General features: G+C 44.6%; 1 protein-coding gene and 1 pseudogene across 1 annotated transcript in view; one reads left to right on the forward strand and one right to left on the reverse strand.

Annotated features, from left to right (window-relative positions):
* Positions 1-21,170, reverse strand: part of LOC137345658 (zinc-binding protein A33-like) — a 366,777-nt gene that overhangs the window by 119,271 nt on the left and 226,336 nt on the right.
* LOC137346084 (zinc-binding protein A33-like) overlaps positions 2,122-21,170 on the forward strand; it is a 33,299-nt pseudogene continuing 14,250 nt past the window's right edge.

The following is a 21,170-nucleotide window of genomic DNA, read 5'->3' on the forward strand; positions in this document are numbered from 1 at the left end:
TACTGTGGCTACAAGAGCAGGCCAGAGGATAGGAATCCTGCAACAGGTAACTCACCTCCTGACTCCCCAAAGCCTGTCCATCATCTACAAGGCACAAGTCAGGAGTGTGATGGAACACTCTCCATTTGCCTGGAAGAGTGCGGCTCCAACAGCCCTCAAGAAGCTCGACACCATCCAGGACAAAGCAGGCCACTTGATTGACATCCCATCCACAAACATTCAGTCCCTCCTCCATCGACACACAGTGGCAGCAGTGTGTACCATCTACAAGATGTACTGCAGCAACACACCAAGGCTCCTTCGACAGCACCTTCCAAACCCATGACCTCTACTACCAAGAAGGACAAGGGCAGCAGATGCATGGGAACACCACCACCTGCAAGTCACCCTCCAAGCCACACACCATTCTGACTTGGAACTAAATCGCCGTTCTTTCACTGGTGCTGGGTCAAAATGCTGGAACTCCCTTCCTAACAGCACTGTGGGTGTACTGACCCCACATGGACTGCAGCGGTTCAAGAAGGCAGCTCACCACCACCTTCTCAAGGGCAATTGGGGATGGGCAATAAATGCTGACCTCGCCAGCTCACCAGCCACATCCCATGAATGAATAAAATTTAAAAATCTCCATGTGACAGCGAGTTCCACATTCTCACCACCCTCTGTGTAAAGAAATTACTCCTCATATTGTTGGAGAAAAAGTGAAAGAGAATGAAAGAGAGAGACATAGAGACAAAAAGTCAGGGATAGAGAGATATAGAAAGAGAGGTGGGCAGTTAAAAAAGAGAGAGATTGCAAGAAAGAAATGGAGAGAGAGAGAGAGAAAAAAACAGAGAGAAAAAGACCACACAAGTGCCAGGCAATGACCCTCCCCACCAACAGAAAATCTAACCATCTCTCCTTGACATTCAACAGCATTACGATCAGTGAATTCCCTATTATCAACATCCTGGGGTTTACCATTGACCAGAAACTGAACGAGAACAGCCATATAAATACTGTGGCTACAAGAGCACAGAATCAGTTGATGTTTTTATTTTTCGGTCCAGCATCCCTGGGAAAGATCCATTGAGCACAGAGACCTGTGTTATGGAGTTGTCTGGGAGGACCCAACCTCGACAGAAAATCGACTGCATCATCTCTCCAGACTTCCTCTGTAAACAAACATTCCAGATACAGGTGGTCAACCTCCTCTGTCCCAGTGGCAGGGGTCAGCTGTGACTCAGTGGTAATGTTGTTCCCTCTAAGTCAGAAAATGGTGGGATTGAGTTCCACTCTGGAGATTTGTGAGTATAATCTAGACAGACACTCTCCTGCAGTACTGAGGGAGTGAGAGATTGTGAGAGGTGGTGTTTTCCCAAAGAAACATTAAACTTTCTCCTTAGATGAACGATAATGATTGTTTGGCTCTATTCTAACATGGACAGGGGGATTCTCCCCTGTGTTCTTACTGATATTTATCCCTCAATAAACACCGACAAAACAGATGTTCTGGTCACTTGTTCCATTTCTGTGTTCAAGGTGACTGATGTATTTCTCTGCATCACCACAGTGACTACACTTCAAAAGTACTTAGTGTTCTTTAAGGCACTTTGGGACGTCCTGGCAATGTGAATGGCGCTATATAAATGCAATTTTTTCTGTCTTGCAAAGAATATCAAACCTCACAGGCTCAATCCTTGTAAAGATGGTTGACCCTTAACTGCCCTCTGGCTTGCTCGGCAATTTCAATCAGTTGTCAAGGACAATTAGGGATGGGCAACAAATGCCGGACTTGCCAGTGACACCCACATCCCATGAAAGAATTAAAAATAAAACATTTTCTGTACCTGAGCTGAAAATGTCTTCTTGACATTTACGGCACTTTCTGTTTGAGGGTGAGCGGCTACAATTATCACACAATTTAATTTACACTGTGTTTCACCAGGGGGTTTGTAATCAGCAGTGAGTCTGCTCTGAGTCAACGTACAATGGAATCTCCATCCCTGCCTATCTCTGTCCCTCCCTCCACTGCCAATACTCCATTGACCTTCACCCTCCCAGCCTGGGTTCAATTCCACTTTCGTGTCCTGTTTGTCCTACAAGCTGTTCTCGGTTTTGTATTTCCGTGTAAAAGTCAACGGGACATAGACTAGTGTATGACAATAATTCCCTGAGTATTTCAGTGAACTTCATCAGGAAATCTCTGAACTGAATGTGTTCGGAAACGCAGTAACATCGAAACTGAAACCGGTTTGAATCAGGAAGTGCTGAGTGTGAACATGGCTTCCAGACTGAAGGCTGAGAGTTTGGCCGAGGATTTAATTTGTCCCATTTGTCTTGATTTCTTCACCGATCCGGTTACACTGGAGTGTGGACACAACTTCTGCCGCTCCTGTATCACCCAGTGTTGGGAAAAGAAGGAGATAAACTCCTGCCCGGAATGTCGAGGGGAATTTCCGGAAAGAAACTTCAGGGCAAATCGAGCCTTAGCGAGTCTGGCCGAGAAAGCTCGAAAATTAAAGCTGAATCCGGAAGAGAAGGAAAGTAAACTTCACTGTGAGGAACATCAGGAAGAACTGAAGCTGTTTTGTGAAACTGACAAGAAATTGATCTGTGTGATTTGTAGAGATTCGCGGGAACACAAATCTCACAACTTTCTGCCAATCAAAGAAGCTGTTGAAATCTACAAGGTAAAAGGGAAAAACATTTTATAAACTGAGAACTTTATCACGTTTTCATGGTCTAACATTTTGATTCTGTGATTTTCTCTCCCAATCCCAGGATCAGCTGAAATCTTCCTTAAATTCTCTCACAGGGAAGAAATCGGCGGTTCGAGAAACGGAACTGAAACAGAAACGGCTGATTTCTCAAGTTATGGTAAGATCTCCCTGTGCTGATTTTCTGGGATCTCGGTTAGTTTTGTTCCCTTTATCGCGGGACATTAATTCTGTTTCACATTTCATTCTGTAGGAACAGTCGAGCAGTCTGCAAACCCACATCACATCCCAGTTCACTAAAATGCACCAGATTCTCACTGAGAAAGAGCAGGGTTTACTCAGAGATGTCAGGGATGAAGAGCAGAAGATTTTAGAAACAATGGAGAAAAATCTTCGAGATATTCAGGAGAATTTAAATTCTATTGAGGAGAAGCTTTCAAAGTTGCAGAAACAGATGGAGCAAAGAGACGAGCTGATATTTCTGAAGGTGAGGGAATATATTATGGGTCTGTTCAGTGAAACTTCACACAGTCACAAATAACCGATGATAATTGTGAAATAAATGGAGTATGAAATGAAAAATTAGAAATTAGAATTAAACTGAATTTTGTCTATTCCGGGGCGGTTCTGCTGTTGTCACTCAACTAACCGCCTCCCACACTATCTGTGGAAACCCGGGAATACCGTCAATTTCCCCGAATGAGTTGTGATCTTGATACTTGGTTTGTGATTATTTCCGTGTTGTATCAGTTTAATTTTCTGCTGGAACTCACATTGTAATCCAGTTACAGTTCCATGTTGTGAGTGTGTGGGTGTGTGTGGTACGGTGGGTGTGAGAGTCACTGTGTCTGTGAGAGGGACTAATGTTGAGTTCCAGTATCTGACACAAAGATCAGACTTTTCAACTTCATACTATCATGGATCGTGCAGCACAGAAAGAGACAATTCGGCCCATCCTGCCTGTGCTGGCTCATTGAGAGAGCTATCCAATTAATCCCAATCCCCCTGCTCTTTCCCCATAACCCTGCAATTGTTTCCTTTTCCAATATCTATCCAAATCCCTCTGGAAATTACTATGGAATCTGCTTCCTCCACCATGTCAGTCAGTGCATTCCAGATCATCACAAGTTATTGTTAAAAGAAAAGTCTCCATCTTTTTTGTCAATGATCTTGAAGATTTGTGTATGTAATCCCCCAGGTCTCTCTGTTCCTGCACCCCCTTTAAAATTGGACCATTTAGTTTATATTGCCTCTCCTCATTCTTCCTTCTAAAATGCACCATTTTACAGTTCCATGTTAAATCTCACTGCCCTGTGTCTGCTCAGTTCACCAGCCTGTCTGTATCCTCCTGAAGTCTGTTACTATCATCCTCACTGTTTGTGATTTATTTATTTCAGGAGGAAGCTTGTCGGAAGAGAAGGTAGGACATGCTCTTTACTGAAACTCTGCACAGTTTGATCAAATAACTCAGGAAAGTGTTGTTATGTTTGTTAATGATTTCTGTCCTTGTTTTGTCACAACATTGAAGGGTTGTTTGTCGGGCAACAGTAACTCAGATTATGTCTCACGCACAAAAGCTTTTTTTAATAATAAGCTTTATTATAGTGATTAAACAGTATTAGATTTTATACAACTGCTCTACAATATTGTATTCAATAACAAGATGCCATAAAAATTAATACAATTCTCTAGTGTGATGGAAACCACACCTGCAAATGGAAACTTGTTAATTTCATCAAATGGAACACTACTTGAACCCTTTTGCTGGACATTGAACAGAACTTTTTTTTTAAAAGATCACAGAGTTGGACAGCTGAATCATAGCTGCACATTTGCATTCTGAGAGACAATTGACTAGAGAGACAACGGGAGTGCTCACTGATTCAATTAACAAGATTGGTCTGAACAATCATAATAATCAACCTTCTTTGTCTGTGTAAGAGCCAGAGTTCCACACCCCGCCGTGTGTGACTGGAGAACTCTGAGAATCAACAACCCTCGTAGACAATGCTGTTTCAAACAAAGAGCTGGTCACATGACGTACCTGCTGGCTAGACTGGGAATTGTTTGAATTGTGCCTCGCGGAATGGTTTGGACAGACTGCAATTTGAAGACCAAAGAGAAGGAAGCTGTCTCTCCTTTTGGGTCTCTCTCTGCTCTCAAGAAAAGTCCCAGGGATGCACAGAAGCAGCCTTATCCTGAAGCCAGAGAATACCTTCAGACATCTGGAACCAGAGAAGCAAGCTTGAAAGTATGCACTATGCCCCAACGAGAACTGTAAGATCTCAAGTCCAACCAGGCACTTTACATCAATATCGAAAGGCAGTAACTGAATTCTATTTATTGCCAACCCTAAGTAAACCTCCCCCTTTAATTCTTTCTCCTCCTCTCTATCTATTTGTGTTTGTGTCTTTATTGCGTATGCATGCTAGCATGTTTGTGTCATGTATTTTTCGTAATTATAACTGAGTTACAGTGTTAAGGCTAATAAACTTGCATTTGTCTTGTTTAAACCTAAGAAAACTTATCTTGTTGGTTCATTTTGCAATTACAGTTAGAGAGCAGTGAACAAGGTTAAGCTAAAAACACCATGTTTTAAAAGATAAACCCTGTTTCGGCCAGACCAGGAAAGGGAGCCCGAGACCCCTTACTCACCCGTTCATAACAGAAATTTGGGGGCTAGCGTCCAGATTGGACCCACAGACAAATTAAATATTGGAAGTGGGAAATCAAAGTGATTCCAATCAAAACGATTTCATTCCAGATTTTCGTGTGGTTTGTGTGCCAGAATACTAACAAGTCCATGATCGAAGCTAGTAACTCCCCAAGCCAGCGTGAAGTAAGTTGTGATAAGTTAAAGGCACTATCTATGGAGGAGTTAAGGAGTACGGCTGAGCAGTGTGGGATCACTTTCCATGCCAAAGCTAGGAAATCGGAACTCCTAACAATAGTGACCAACCATTTTTTCCTGAAACCCAAAGCATCAGAGACAGGGTTAAAATTAGAGACAGACATGGTAATGTTAGCAAAGATACTATTGGAACAAAGGAAACATGAATTGGAAGACAGAGAGAGAGAAAGAAACTTCCTGAAGGAACAGGAGGGAAGAGTGCTGAGGTGGCTTAATTTTGCTAAGGGGCGACAGAGTGAAACCACAAGTACTGCGGGGCTGTGTGCTGACTTTTTAAGATTTTCTCAATTGATTCCAAAGTTCAATGAGGGAGACTGGAAGAATTTTTTGTATCTTTTGAAAAACCTGCAAAGCCTTAAAATGGCCAGCTGAGAACTGGACTCCACTGCTACAAAGCAAGCTCACAGGAAAAGCCCATGAGTTTTATACCCTGTTGCCAGATGAGAGTTCGTCAAATTATGAACTGACTAGAAATGATATCCTCAGGGCATATGAGCTAGTACCGGAAGCTTACTGCCAGAAGTTCCAAATTCTCTGGAAATAAGCTGATCAAACTTACTTGGAGCTTGAGAGAAGTAAGCAGCTGGCTTTTGGCCAGTGGTTGAGGGCTGTTAAAGTACAGCCCAGCGATGAAAACCTCAAAGAGAAGTTCATAATTCTCCTCAAGGAATTTAAAAACTGTCTCCCCCTCTCCATAAAGACCTATTTGGAGGAACAAAAAGTACATAGAGTGAGGCAACTTGCAGTTCACGCTGATAAGCTCGCTCTTATTTACAAGTCGGTTCCTCAAGGCAAAACCTTTGCTCGTCACCCCCACAATGCCATAAAGGACAAAGGGTGCAAAGGTGGCAGGAGCCGAAGCAGTCCTGGGAGAGAAAGAAAATTTGGACACACAGAGGGCCCTCCTCCAGCCAAAAAGGATAGTGCTGTAAGTAGAAGTGAGACCCAAAGGCCGATGTGCTTCCATTGTAATAAGGCAGGTCATTTAAGAGCTTACTGCTGGAACCTACAGGGAAAGCCTGTAAGAGTTAATCAGGGCACACCCGCTCAGTGCAGGAAAAGGGACCCTGATGGAAAGTGCAGCCAAGCAGGCTGTGGCTTGAACTGCAGCAGCAGTAAGACCCAGAAAATATACTGCTGTGGGTGCAGGAAAATTTAATAGAATCCCTGAAGGTTATCAAGAATTTATATCTGAAGGGAGAGTAACCCCTGATCCTTCGAGTGGGACAAGTAAGCCCATAATAATCCATAGGGATACAGGGGCCACCAGATCTCATTTGCTGGGAAAAGGCATGACCTTTCCCCCAGAGAGTGCAGTAAATACCAGAATGATAGTAAACGGTATTGGAGGGGAGGGTACACCTGGACCTTCGCACCAAGTGCAGCTGGAGTGCGACATAGTTTGTACCAAGTTTGCCTGTGAATGGGGTTGACCTGCTCCTAGGTAATGATCTGGTGGGGGTGAAGGTGGTAGCTTCCCCAGTAGTGTAAGAAAGACCGCAGGAGGTCAGAGAGACAGGACCGTGGCAGGAGACAGTTCTCTGAAGTTTCCCTGAATGTGTAATGAATCAGGCCATGATCAAACCAGCTCCCCCAGAGGAGACTGAATTGGTACTGCCATGACCATGTGGTGTGTCTGTCTGAAACTTTAGAAAGTTAGAGGACCCAGGGAATGGATTAAATGCATGTTCCTTAGTTGAGGCTCAGTGAGCTAACCCAGTATTCTGAGAGTTAGCACAAGTTGCCCAGGCAGAAAGTGAAGCAGAGGGAGTCCCTGATTGCTACTGTTTAAAGAATAAGGTACTTATGAGGAAATGGAGTTCTCCTCACAGAACTGAGGGCAAAGAGTGGACAGTAGTTCACCAGATAGTGGTGCTGCAGAGGTACCGGAGAGAAATATTAAGAATGGCCCATGAGATTATAATGGCGGTACATGTCAGTATATGACAAAACAAAGCCCGCATAAGACAGCAGTTTGAATGGCCAAAGCTCCACAAGAATGTGGTGGAGTACTGTAGGAGTTGCCACATAGGCCAGGATGAGGGGAAACCTGTAGTGAAATCTGCATCCCTAATTCCTGTACCAGTGTTTGGAGGACAATCCAGCAGAGGGCTGGTGAATTATAAGGGACCCCTGCCAAGAACAAAAGGGGATAGACAGGCACAGGGCTGGCAAAATGTCAGAAAGGAAAGGGGAAAAAGTGACAAACAGGACAAGTTAAAGGAAATCCGGAAGGATTCCCAAATGAAAATTCCTACTGTCCGGTCAGCCAGCCCCGAAATGTTGAATACATTAGACCCCACATCCTCCTATGTAAATGCAGACACCAGAAGTACCCCACCAAGGTTGCTGACAGCATTTAGAGAAATCCAGAGGGACAAAGAAAGTCCAGAAGAGGGCCAGGAAACCAGGAGGGTCATGCCTTACCTAGATGAAGTGCCACAGCAGAGTGCAGTAGAATCTGGACAAATACCTGCAAACAGGAATGCCCCAGAGGACAAAGGGAAGATCAACAAAGATTCCACCCCCACAATCAGAAGAAAAGGGAACCAACAATACCCTGAAGTGAACAGCACTTGCATGACTCACCAGAGCACTGAAAGTGAGGTCAGAGTGGATCCACTCACTGCCACCTCCAATGATCGGAGCTCTAAACCAGAACTAACTAAATCTACCCATTCCCCTGCAGATCCCAACAGGAACAAACGTACCCGAGACAACCATGGAAATGTGCAAACGTCAAACCTTCCCAAAAATCACATATTTATTGCGAAACCTAGTTCCAACCTATTTCAGACTGATATTGAAGAAACTTTAAACCCCTTGGACAGCACATAACGATCTCAGACACAGCTCAAGGAAAAGGGCAGTTTAAAGTAGCACAAAGGAAGGACAGGCTGAAATAATTTTAAGATTTCTGAACGAATGAGAGAAATGCATGTGTGCTTTGCTGTATTTTCTCTTCCTTCTAATTTATAACAAAATGCGCCCCTAATATCACAATGCATTCGGCGAGAGGTGGAGGAGTGATGGAAACCACACCTGCCGAATTGAAACATATTAATTTCGTCAGATGGAACACTACTCGAACCCTTTTGCTGGACTTTGCACAGAAGCTGTTTAAAAAAGACCACAGTTTTGGACAGCTGAAACATGGCTGCACATTTGATTAGAGGGACAATGGGAGTGCTCACTGATTCAATTAACAAGACTGGGCTGGGAAATCATAATAAGCAACCTTCTTTGTCTGTGTAAGAGCCAGAGTTCCACATCCCACCGAGTGTGACTGAAGAACTTTGAGAATCAACAGCCCTTGCAGACAATGCTGTTTCAAACAAAGAGCTGGTCATATGACTTAACTGCTGGCCAGACAGGGAACTGTTTGAATTGTGCCTCACGGAAAGGTTTGGGTAATTTGAAGACCAAAGAGAAGGAAGCTCTCTCTCTCTCTCTCTCAAGCAAAGTCACAGGATGCACAGAAGCAGCTTAAACCTCAAGACAGAGAACACCTTCAGTCGTCTGCTGCCAGAGAAGCAAGTTTGAAAGTGTGCACTGGGCCCCAGCGAGAACTGCAAGACCTTAACTCCAATCAATGACTTAACATCAAAACCGAAAGACAGTAACTGAATTCTACTTATTGCTAACCCTGCGTAAACCTCCCCTTTGATTCTTTCTACCCCTCTATAACTATTTGTGTGTATATATCTCGTATGCATGCTAGCGTGGTTGCATCATGCATTTTTAGTAAATTAAACTGAGTTAGAGTGTTAAGGCTAATAAACTTTACATCTTTCTTGTTTAAACCGAAGGAAACCTGTCTAGTTGGTCCATTTTGCAATTACAATTAGAGAGCAGTGAGCAAGGACTCACTGAGGTGTTAAGTTAAAAACACTGTATTTTCAAAGATAAACCCTGTTCCGGCCAGACTAGGAAAGGGCCAAAGAGGGAAGACTAAGACCTCTTCCTCATTCAGTTGCAACACTGCCCTTGCATTTCCAAGCTATCTTTTGCTGAGTTATAGAAACAAGATTAACATTTCACTTTCTACCGCATTTGCTCAAACGTGAAAACGCTGAGAGATAGAAATGTTGGGTTAGTTTGACTATTTAAATTGTTTCTTCAATATTTGAACATAGGCTAATTTATAACATCTGCTGTTTAATACTTATAGGATTAGAGAGGAGGGTAAAACACTCTCAGTAACAGATGGCACCCTGTCTAATGGAAAGTTCAACGGCCCTTACCAGTACGCAGCGTGGAGAGAAATAATGGACATCATTAACCCCAGTAAGGCTCTTACATTAATTTTCCTGATTATAAATCCAGATGTGAAGGGAATAAAGGCTCGAGATTCACATTGACAGTTGTTAATCCCCGGGACGTTCTCCATTCTCATGTTTTGCTTTCTGTGGATACCTCTGGGTAAGTGACTGAAGCCATCAGCACTGTGTGTCAAAGCAGTAAAGGGATCTGGATAACCAGAGGAATAGAGCACGAATCTCAGCATGTGAGACTGAATTTCTAGAGGAGACTGGTCTGTCCCTGTCTGGAGTACTGGGTAACATTTTTAACCAATTATTGTCAGGAAGACAGGCAGGTATTGGAGAACATGTGTTCAAAGGCAGCTAATCTGTTAGGTGGAATGAGACACCTTAGTCAAGAAGAGTGGCTGCAGAAACTGTGAGTCTGCACTGGATAAGGGAGGACTTGTGGTGATCTTATTGAAGTATTCAATATTCAAAACAGTATAGAGAAGATAAACATCCATAGGTTTAACACAGTCAGAGAGTCTACAACAAAGTAGAGATAGCCTCAAACAGAGAAAAGAGAGGGTGAAAGGACAGTTTAGATTTCAGGAGGTTGAGTTTTGGAGTGACCCCATGGATCGGGCAGGCAGTGAGCTCAATGTTCACTCCATGAAATTGGTCAGAGGTCCAATCCACTCTCGAGGTTGGACTTCAGTACAATATTGCTGGCCAGTTGTCCACGGATTTATGTTGTGGGAAGGTACTCAGTGGTCCTTGAGGAGGGAGGTGGGAGACAGGAAATCCACCAACAACTCCGTTGAGGAAGTGGGGCATGAATATACAGTAGGGGGTGAGCGGGAAAACAAAGGAGCAGCAAGCAGCAGTAAGAACAATTCACCCACCTCCTGGTCACAATGAGATTGTTACAAAAGATTTTTAAAAACTTGCTTTTCAATAGTCCCTTTCACTGACAATGCAGTATTTTTGAGGAAGAGTCGCTGTTGTAATGTAGGAAATGAGGGAACCAATTTATGAACAGCAAGGTCGCACAAACAGCATTTTGATAATGGCAAAGTCATCTGTTTCGGTGACGTTGATTGTGGGATTAATATTGGGCAGGTCATCAAGAGAACTAATTCCTTGAATCATTTCCAATGGGGTTTCCAGCGGTCCCTTTATGACCAGTGGTTCGCCCATTCTGCAGATTGTTCCACTGGGTGGGTCTTGCACAGCGAGTGCACCATCCAAAGGAAGACCAAGATTGCATTGCGTCCCCATGTACATTAAAGGTCTCCAGTTTGCAGATACTAATGAGGCTTCCCCCATGTTTAGTGTGGGAACTCTGGATAACTATTTCACAGCTGTTATATCATTGCCAGTGGGCATTGACGGAACCAGGTAATAAGTACTGTGTGTGACCTTAGTCTCATTACTGCTCCATTTATGGTATAAATCTGAGTGATAGTGAGATGTAAATCACTCCCAACTACTTTATGTGGAGGGTATGGGAAGTAAATGAGGTCTATTTGGCTGAGGTTGTCAGCAACTTCAAGAGAGAGTTTCTTAACCAGCTGGCAAATATTCGAAACCCAAATCTGATTGAGCTGCCTAGGCTTGGAGAGTGATTGTGAGGGCTGAGGAGAGGGGAGGTCGAATTTGAACACCCCTGCTCTCCTGGGCATACTTTTTCCTTCATTCATGGATATGAGTGTCACTGGCAAGGCCAACATATATCACCCATCATTAATTGCCCTTGAAAACCTGGTGGTGAACTGCATTCTTGACCAGCTCCAGTTCATATGTTGTAGATACATCCACGGTGCTGTTAAGGAGGGAGTTACAGGATTTTGATCCAGCTACAGTGAAGGAACAGCGATATATTTCCAAATCAGAATGGTGTGTGGCTTGGAGTGGAACTTGCAGGTGGTGGTGTTCCGATGCGTCTGCTGCCCTTGTCCTGCTAGGTGGTAGAGGTCAAGGGTTTGGAAGGTGCTGTGGAAGGATCCTTGGTAAGTTGCTGAAGTGCATCTTGTAGATGGACACATTGTACGCCGGTGCACCAGTGATGGAGGAAGTGAATGTTTAAGCTGCTGCATGGGGTGCTAATCAAGAGAGATACTTTGTCTTGGATTGTGTTGAGTTTCTTGAATGTTATTGCAGCTTCATTCATCCAGGCAAGTGGAGAGTTTGCTACCTCACTACCGACTTCTGCCTTGTGACGTTGGACAAGCTTTGGGGAGTCAGGAGGTGAGTTACTTGCCACAGAATTCTCAACCTCTGACCTGCTCTTGTAGCAACAGTATATTTCTGCCTGGTCACGTTCAGTTTCTGGTCGGTGAGAACCCCCAGGATGCTGATTGTGGGGAGTCAGTGATGGTAATGCAGCTGAATGTGGAATACAGTGCTTCAATATCTGAGGAGTCGCGAATGGTACTGAACCCTGTGCCATCATCAAACAACATTACCACTTGTGAACATATGATGAAGCAGCTGAAGATGCTTGGGCCTAGGACTGAGGAACTCCTGCAGTGATGTCTTGGGACTGAGATGATTGGCCTCCAACAACCACAACCAACATTTTTGTGCTAGGTATGTCTCCAACCAGTGAACAGTTCCCATCCTGATTTTTATTGATGTTGATTTTGCTCGGGTTCATTAATACTGCACTTGGTCAAATGCTGCCTTGATGTCAAGGACAATAACTCTCACCTCACCTCTGGAATTCAACACTTTTGTCCAGGTTTGGACCAATGCAACAATGCGGTCTGGAGATGAGTGGCCCTGGTGGAGCCCAAACTAAGTATCAGTGAACAAATTATCGCTGAGTAAGTGCCACTTTCTAGCACTATCGATGACCCCTTCCATCACTATGGTGATGATTGAGAGTACACTGTTGGGTAGTTGGCCGAATTGCATTTGTGAATAGGGCATATTTAGAGAATTTTCCAGTGTGTGGCTGCACTGGAACAGATTGGCTTGGAGTGTGGCTAGTTCTGCAGCACCAGTACTCAGTAATAGAGCTGGGATGTTGTCAGGTCCCATGGGCTTTGCTGTATCTAGTGCCTTCAGCCAATTCTTGTTATCATGTGGAGTGAGTCAAATTGGCTGGAGACTGGCATCTGTGATGCTGGGGACCTCTCAAGGAGGCTGAGATGGATCATCCACTCGGCACTTCCAGCTGAAAATGGTTGTAAATGCTTCAGTCTTGTCTTTTGTCCTGACGTGCTGGGCTCCCCCATCACTGAGTATGGGAGTGTTCATGGAGACTCCTCTTCCAGTTATTTGTTTAATTGTCCACTATCATTCACAACTGGATGTGGCAGGACTGTAGATCTGTGGACTCGAGGTTACAATCAGATCAGCCATGATCATATTGAATGGTGGAGCAGGCTCGAGGGACCGAGTGGCCTACTCCTGCTCCTAATTCGTATGTTTGTATGATCCGTTGGTCGGTGGATTGATTAGTTCTGTCTATAGCATGCGGCTTCCACTGTCTATCACACATCATCCTGTTTGTAGATTCACCAGGTTGGCACCTCATTTTATGTATGTCTGGTGCTGCTCTCCTACACGACTCATGGAACAAGGATTGGTTCCTTGGTTTGATGGTAATGTTAGAGTGATGGATTCGCTGGGCCATGAGGTCTTTTTTATTCATACATGGGATATGGCATCACTGTCTAGACCAGAATTTATTGTCCATCCCTAACTGCCCTTGAGAAGGTGATGGTGAGCTACCTACTTGAACCGCTGCAGTCCATGTGGGATAGGTACACCCACGTGCTTTTAGGAAGGCAGTTCCAGGATTTTGACCCAGAAACAGTGAAGGAACGGCAATATAGTGCAAGTCAGGACGGTGTGTGGCTTGGAGGGGAACTTGCAGCTGGTGGTGTTCCCATGCATTTGCTGCCCTTGTCCTTCTAGGTGGTAGAGGTCTCAGGTTTGGCTGGTTCTGTTGAAGAAGCCTTGGTAAGATGCTGCAGTGCATCTTGGAGATGGTACACACTGCTGCCACTGTGCGTCAGTGGTGGAGGGAGTGAATGTTTATGAATGGGGTGCCAATCAACAGGGCTGAATGGTGTCGAGCTTCTTGAGTATTCCTGGAGCTGCACCCATCCAGGCAAGTGGAGAGTATTCCATCACACTCCTGACTTATGCCTTGTAGATGGTGGACAAGCTTTGGGCAGTCAGGAGATGAGTTTCTGGCCACAAAATTCCGAGCCTCTGACCTGCTGTTTTCCCACTTTTTATTTCTATGGCTACTGCAGTTTATTGTCTGGTCAGTGTTCACCCCAGGATGTTGATAGTGGGGGATTCAATGATCCAAATGCCATTGAATGTCAAGAAGAGGTGATTGGATTCTCTCTTGTTGGAGATGGTCATTGCCTGGCACTTGTGTGGTGTGAATATTACTTGCCACTTTTCAGCTGAAGCCTGAATGTTGTCCAGGTCTTGTTGCATTTAGACTTGGACTGCTTCAGTATCTGAGGAGTCCTGAATGGTGCTGAACATTGTGCAATCAGCAGTGTAGATCCCCACTTCTGACCTTATGATTGAAGGAAGGATTGATGAAGCAGCTGAAGATGGTTGGGCCAAGGACACTACCCTGAGGAACTCCTGCAGTGATGTCCTGCAGCTGAGATGACTGACCTCCAGCCACTACAACCACCTTCCTTTTTGCTAGGTATGACCCCAACTGGTGGAGAATTTCCCCCCGATTCCCATTGGCTCCAGTTTTGCTAAAAGCTCCTTGATGTCATACTCGTTCAAATGCTGCCTTGATCCCAAGGGCAGTCCCTCTCACTTCAGATTGTGTTGAATACAATTCTGCTGCTGCCTGATGGATTGGATGCCCATTTTTGAGCTGAATCAATTCCATTCAGCATGCTGGCAATGCTATACAACATGGTGGAGAGTGTCCTCATTATGAACATAGAACATAGAACAGTACAGCACAGTACAGGCCCTTCGGCCCACGATGTTGTGCCGAACATTTAACCTACTCTCAGATCAAACTAACTGCCTACCCTTCATTCTACTATCATCCATGTCCCTCCAAGAATCGCTTAAATGTCCCGAATGTATCTGCTTCTACTACCACCGCTGGCAGCGCATTCCACGCACCCACCACTCTCTGTGTAAAGAACCTACCTCTGACATCTCCCCGAAACCTTTCTCCATTCACCTTAAAATTATGCCCCCTGGTGATAGCCCTTTCCACCCATTATGAAGATGTGACTTTGTCTCTTCAAGGAGTGTGCGGTGGTCACTCCTGCCAATACTGTCATGGATAGATGCATCTGAAAGAGGTAGGTTTGTTAGGATGATGTCAAGTAGGTTTTCCCTCTTGTTGGTTCTCTCACCACCTGATGAATGCTCAGTTTATGTCCTGGCAGCTATATCCTTCAGGGTTTGGCCAGCTCGGTCAGTAGTGGTGATACAGAGCCACTGTTTGTGATGGACACAGAAGTCCCCCAGCTAGAACTTATTCTGTGCTCTTGCTACACTCAGTGCATCTTCCAAGTGGTGTTCGACACGGAGGAGCATTTGTTCATCACCTGGTTGGGGGAGGGGGTGGTGCGAGGTAGGTGTTAATCTGCAGGTGGTTTCCTCAGCCATGTTTGAGCTGATGCCATGAGACTTCATCGTATCTGGAGTCAATGTTGATGACAGTCAGGGCCACTCCTTCCCAACTGTATACCACTGTGTCACCACCTCAGGTGGGTCTGTCCTGTAAGAGGGACAAGGCATACCCAGGGATGGTGATGGAACAGTCTGAAAGGTATGATTTGGTGAGTATGGCTATATTTGGCTGGTCACCTCTGCTCAGTCTGAAAGCATGACCCCGAGCTTCCGGTTGCTTGCCATTTCAACACAGCCCCCTGCTCTCATGCCCACATATCTGTCCTGGGCCTGCTGCAGTGTTCCAGAGGAACAGCATCTCATTTACTGATTAGCCACGTGACAGCCTACCTGACTGAATATTGAGTTCAATAATTTCAAAGCATGACGGGCCTCCCTTTTTATTTTTAGTTATTTTATCTTTTTCTTTTTTATTTATTTTATTTATGTTTGTTTCATCATTCACTTTTATTTTTCATGTGCCTGCCCACTTTTTTTCATGTTTGTGCTTTGGGCCAGGATTCTTCATTTTTCTGTCAATTAACACCCTCTCCGCACTAACGCTTTGTCTTTCAGCACACTATTAACATATCATTTGCCTTTGCTCCATGACCTTCTTGTCAGTTATTCTCTTGCCCCACTCCCTCTTTATTTGCTTAAAACTTATTACATTTCTAATCTTTGCCAGTTCTGATGAAGGGTCACTGACCTGAAACGTTAACTCTGCTTCTCTCTCCACAGATGCTGACAGACCTGCTGAGTATTTCCAGCATTTCTTGTTTTTATGGCTGGCTGGTGTTTCCCTAGTCTGTGGGACAGCTCTGTCAAATTTGGCACAAGACCCCAGATGTTCGTGAGGAGGTCTTTGCAAGTTCGACTGGGCAGGGTGTACCTTGTCATTTCTGGTGTCGATGTTGATGCAGTGATCCAACTGGTTTTATTCTCATTCAACTTTTTTGCACCAACTGAGTTTACTAGGCCATTTCAGAGAGCAGTTAAGAATCAACCATATTGCTATGGGTCTGGAGTCACATGCAGGACAGACCCAGGTAAGGATGGCAGATTTCCTTCCTTGAAGGACATTAGTGAACCTGCCTTATATCACAACGGAAAATATATTTCAATAGTAATACATTGTGTGAAGTACTTTGAGGTATTTGTCAGGAGCACAAGTTTCTCCTTCAGGTGTAATTGCAGTGTATTTATTTCCAACACATCTCTTCTGCTGGACTCTTGTTTATCTGTGAAATATTTTATTCACAACAGTAATTTCATTGTGACCTTTGAAAACAGCTGCTTAAACCCTAGTCTAGAACTACGCTAGAAAGTCATCACATCATCTTTGAAAGCAGCTTCACACAGTAACACTAATCCCATCATCACTCACTTCAACCTAGACTCTCACCCACTTTCTCTGATCTGCTTTGAGTTATTTACAGTTCTTACTTCACTCCTTAAATTCACATTTATCTCTGTTCTGATATTTTATACCAATATTCCTACTGGATAAAACATCAAAACTCAGTTCAATGTTTCCTATCATTATTTTTATTCTCATGCTACATTATTCTCTTTATTATACATATCCATGGGGCAAGTAACCAGTCAGAAGATAGGGTGCCAATGGAATGCAGAATGGAGGCCCAGCCTCCTCTCCTCCACTGTTTAAGATCCCTGTCCCTGATAGTGAGCACAGTTTATCTCAATGTACAAGTACAAGCTACACGTTAAATCTACCTGCACAGAGCTTGTTCTGTGTTTTTATCTCTGCTCTTTTCAATGGCTGAAACTCTGCCCCCATTAGATTTGCTGAACTCCAGGATTCCTCGGCCATTAGGACTGTGCTGCCCTGCTGAGAAACACTGTGTCTATAAAACTGGACATGGGTTGGAAAACAGGCTGTAGTGCCTGTTCTATGCTGCACCGACCCCCTTCCCATTAAACCACTGTCCACCCAACTTCTCCTCAAGTCTTCTGTGCTAGCTCACATTGTAAATGGTTCCCTCTCCTCACGTCCTATCCAACTTCTTTTCCGATCCACTGTCATAAACCCCAACTGAAAAATCCTCACCCTCAATCCCTCTGTTCTTGCACTTGTTCTTCAACATTACTTTCTTCTCCAAACTCCTTCAACATGCGGTCACTTCTGAAATCCATGTGCATTTTCCCTCTCCTGCATGTTTGGACCACACCATACAGATTTTCATCCCTGTCATAGCCCCAAAGTGGCCCTAATAATGGTCACAAATAACATGCTCTATGACAGTGAGTATAGTGCATTATCCCTCCTCATTCTCCTTGACCTCTCTGCATCCATTGACATGGTCAACACCACCATTCTCCTCCAATGTCTCTCCTCAATTGTCCTACTCAGTTGGACTGTCTTTACTTGGTTCCATATTTGTCCATTTGATTGTAGCCAGACTAACTCCAGCAATGGTTTCTCTTCCTGCCCCCGCATTCTACCCCAGGAGTCTCCCAATTATTTATTCTTGGTCTTCTCTTACTGATCTACATGCTGTCACTTGGTAACCTCATCCACAGAAAGAGGGTCAGTTTACAGATGTACACCACTGACACCCAGCTCTACCTCTCCATGACCTCTCTCAACCCTTCCACTGCCAGTTTGTCTGGAAACCAGTTATGCGGGAAGTCAGATCTCATCCAGTTAAACATCAGGAAGATTCAAGACATTGGCTTCAGAAATTGCAAACAACTCTGTTCCGTTGTTACCAACTCCATCCCCTCCTTGTCCACCGTCTCAGTGTGAGCCAGACACTTGCTGTCTGGAATCGTACTGCTGATTGTGATCAATCTAAGAGTGTCTGGGACATTGTCTCAACCACATGGTGTATAAATAGTCATTTGGTAGTACAGACTTGAGTGTTGATGAAAATAGAGGCATGTTGTTGAAGCTTTTCGTCTTGCACTCATAGAACATAGAACAGTACAGCACAGTACAGGCCCTTCGGTCCACGATGTTGTGCCGAACCTGTAACCTACTCTAAGATCAAACTAACTACCTACCCTTCATTCTACTATCATCCATGTACCTACCCAAGAGTCGCTTAAATGCCCCTAATGTAGCTGCTTCTACCACCACCGCTGGCAGCACATTCCACTCTCTGTGGAAAGAACCTACCTCTGACATCTCCCCGAAACCTTCCTCCAATCACCTTAAAATTATGCCCCCTGGTGATAGCCCTTTCTACCCTAGGAAAAAGTCTCTGGCTATCCACTCTATCTATGTCTCTCATCATCTTGTACCCCTCTATCAAGTCACCTCTCATCCTTCTTCGCTCCAATGAGAAAAACCCTAGCTCCCTCAATCTTTCTTCGTAAGACATGCCCTCCAGTCCAGGCAGCATCCTGGTAAATCTCCTCTGCACCCTCTCTAAAGCTTCCACATCCTTCCTATAATGAGGTGACCAGAACTGAACACAATATTCCAAGCGTTGTCGAACCAGGGCCTTTTCGAGCTGCAGCATAACCTCGCGGCTCTTAAACTCAATCCCCCTGTTAATGAAAGCCAACACACCATACGCCTTCTTAACAACCCTATCAACTTGGGTGGCAACTTTGAGCGATCTATGGGCATGGACCCCAAGATCCCTCTGTTCCTCCACACTACCAAGAATCCTGTCTTTAAGCCTGTATTCCACATTCAAATTCGACCTTCCAAAATGAATCACTTCACACTTTTCCAGGTTGAACTCCATCTGCCACTTCTCAGCCCAGCTCTGCATCCTGTCAATGTCCCGTTGCAACCTACAACAGCCCTCCACACTATCCACAACTCCAGCAACCTTCGTGTCATCGGCAAACTTGCTAACCCAGCTTTCCACTTCCTCATCCAAGTCATTTATAAAAATCACAAAGAGCAGAGGTCCCAGAACAGATCCTTGTGGAACACCACTGGTCACCGTGCTCCATGCTGAATACTTTCCATCTACTACCACCCTCTGACTTCTATGGGCCAGCCAATTTTGTATCCACACTCATCAGGACAATCCACAAGAATGCCAACGTAGGCGAAAACAACAACTTTATACTATATGACAAGAGAGTGCTGATTGATTGGCAAGTGAACTCTGATTGGGAGAGGCATTGCTATTGAGAATGCACCAGTTTCTGGTGACTGACAGTCTAGCTTAGTTTGAAATTTAAACCAACCAGTTTGACTCTGATTGGTCAAGGCATTGCCCTGAGGAACGAACCAGTGAATGGCTGGCACTTATTTTGTTTAGCTGAAACAGGCGCAAAGAACAGTGCCTTGTGTATTAATAGATGTAGCTTCCAATACGTGCAAATGCAACACACACTCAGTCCGACTGACAATCTTAAACTGAGGATTATTTAGCAAATGTTGTCCAATTGTGTAGTTTAGAGATACATCACTGAAACAGGCCCTTCGGCCCACCGAGTCTGTGCCAACCATCAACCACCCATTTCTACTAATCCTACACTAATCCCATATTCCTACCACATCCCCACCTGTCCCTATATTTCCCTACCACCTACCTATACTAGAGACAATTTGTAATGGCCAATTTACCTACCAACCTGCAAGTCTTTTGGCTTGTGGGGAGGAAACCGGAACACCAGGAGAAAACCCACGCAGACACAGGGAGAACTTGCAAACTCCACACAGGCAGTACCCAGAATTGAACCCGGGTCGCTGGAGCTGTGAGGCTGTGGTGCTAACCAGTGCGCCACTGTGCCGCCCCATCTAAGCACATCTAATCTTGGACGTTGTGTTTTGAGTTTTGCAAGAATGGGCTGGTTGGGTACGGCGGGTACCTTGCCCTTTGCGAACAGCAGACGGGACATGTTTGATACGATCTGCCAGTCTTTGGGACGTACGGCCTATGTAGCTAGCATCACACTGACATTTAAATTCATATACCACATTACTCATTTGTGTGATAGGCAGGACATCTTTTTGGCTTGACGACAGCATCCTGTTCGTGGTGAACACCACACGTGTTGTTACTGCATCTAGCTTCACCTGTTGCTCAAATTTTTGGGATACATTACCCTTGCAGGATAATTTGAGATAGACTGGGTACTGTTCAGGGCTGAAAATGACGTCCTTAGGGCCATTGATTAGTTTGTGCAAAATACAGCAAGAAATGATCTGTTCGGGGTAGCCGTTGTCACGCAGGATGTCTAGTACATCAAGGAAAGGGAGTTTATTTGACTGCTTCATTTCAAAGGTCAATTTGACCGCAGGATGGAGCCCATTAAGACGTGAAAGGAAATTATTGCAAGCAGCTGCGGATTCAAATACAGCAAACATATCATCTGCAAATCGGAAATATGCAAGAGTCATAATGTCATAGAATCATAGAATCCTACAGCACGGAAAAGAAGCCCTTCGGCCCATCGTGTCTCTGCCGGCCATCAAGCACCTAACTATTCTAATCCCACTTTCCAGCACTTGGCCTCTAGCCTTCTATGTTATGGCATTTCAAGTGCTCATCTAAATACTTCTTAAATATTGTGAGGGGTCCTGCCTCTACCACCTCTTCAGGCAGTGCGTTTCAGATTCCAACCACCCTCTGGGTGAATTTTTTTTCCCACAAATTCCCTCTAAACCTCATTCCCCTTACCTTAAATCTATGCTCCCTGGTTATTGACCCCTCCACTCAGCAAAAACGTTCCTTCCTATCTAACCTATCAATGCCCCTC

This window comes from Heterodontus francisci, chromosome 29 (genome assembly GCF_036365525.1).
Source record: "Heterodontus francisci isolate sHetFra1 chromosome 29, sHetFra1.hap1, whole genome shotgun sequence".
NCBI lineage: Eukaryota > Metazoa > Chordata > Chondrichthyes > Heterodontiformes > Heterodontidae > Heterodontus > Heterodontus francisci.